The sequence below is a fragment of the Haemaphysalis longicornis genome, unplaced genomic scaffold (assembly GCF_048455015.1).
Source record: "Haemaphysalis longicornis isolate Haplotype H1 unplaced genomic scaffold, Haemaphysalis longicornis Haplotype H1 scaffold_13, whole genome shotgun sequence".
Classification (NCBI taxonomy): domain Eukaryota; kingdom Metazoa; phylum Arthropoda; class Arachnida; order Ixodida; family Ixodidae; genus Haemaphysalis; species Haemaphysalis longicornis.
In genome coordinates this window covers 60,893,569-60,894,921 of record NW_027526233.1, presented here as the reverse complement: position 1 = coordinate 60,894,921, position 1,353 = coordinate 60,893,569, and positions in this window count along the sequence as shown.

The window sequence follows — 1,353 nt, the reverse complement described above, 5'->3', positions numbered from 1 at the left end:
ATGGTACTGAAACCCGCATGGCACATATCGACATGTTTCACGCCGCACCGCAGCCTCAGAAGATCGCAGGGTGTGATATCGGAGACACATCTGATACCTACCTTCTGGAAGGACTCAATGATCAAGACGTTACAGCCTTCAGGAGAATCGCCATCCGTCGGAGCAACGTAAAAATAGAAACGAAGTACGTGATGTTGACCTTGAACAGATAAAAACTTTCTGAAAATATCAATTTTCGTGTCATTAGCTGTGGAGGTCGTCCATATATACCTAACTCTCCGCCGCTGCTTCAAGTGCCAGCGGTTCGGGCACAGTACAATACCTTGCCGCGGTACAACATCCTGTGTGAAATGCGCCGCTTAGGACCACCCCACTGACAACTGTACGTCCGGCACCCTCACTTGTACTAACGACCGGGGACCGCACGCGGCATACTCACGGTCAATGGAAACTTTTAGGAAGAAAAGAAAATCACCAATAGCGAAGTAACAAAGAACATCACCTTCGCAGAAACGCGAAAGAGGTTCGCCTCTTTTTCTCTGGGGAAGTAAGCTGATGCAGCTCGCCGGGTGGCAGAGCGGCGTCTGGTTTCGCAGGGACTCAGTACATGGAGTCCGGCGTTGTCCCGCCACCGCCCTTCCCCTGGGTTGTCTCAGGCAGCCCCAACTGTCACCACACCGCTTGATGAGCCAGCAGTGGCTGAGGTCGCAAACATCACCGCTTTGACCAATGCTGCTCCTGTTCCTTCTCCCTCACCATCCCTCCTTTCATTGGAGGCCACCGAGCAGATGAACACGGGGTTCCCGCGTCGGCTCCCATTTCCACGCACCGCCCGTGCCACCTGTGGTGCTCCCGACACCCTTGGTGGCAGCGGCTCACAAAAGCATGGGCACCCAAAGGGGTGCCAAGTGCAGGGAGCCCGGTTGATGAGGCATACCGAGGACATCTGACGAGGAGATACACATCGGGCCGTTTCTCCCACTATCAAAGTGAAAGATACATCTTGTTTCATCTAAGCCAAGAGAAAGACCCGGAAAGCCACCTCAGAGAGTACAAGCGTCAAAAGAGGAAACATGAATACACACACGTACTGCAGTAGCTCTTAACTGTCTATAACGGGGAGAGAAAATATCATCCGATGGAACTGCAGAGGCCTTCTTAATGCCCTTGACGATGTGTACAAGATACTGCATACTATGAGCCAAGTGTCATGTGTGTCCCAGAAACACGTTTAAATCTCACACCGACCAAATTCTACGGCAATCAGAAGGACAAGGATGGCTCCACACAATCTTCGGGTGATGTGGCCATAATCACCCGGAAATCCTCAGCATGCCACCCTATGGTTTTCAA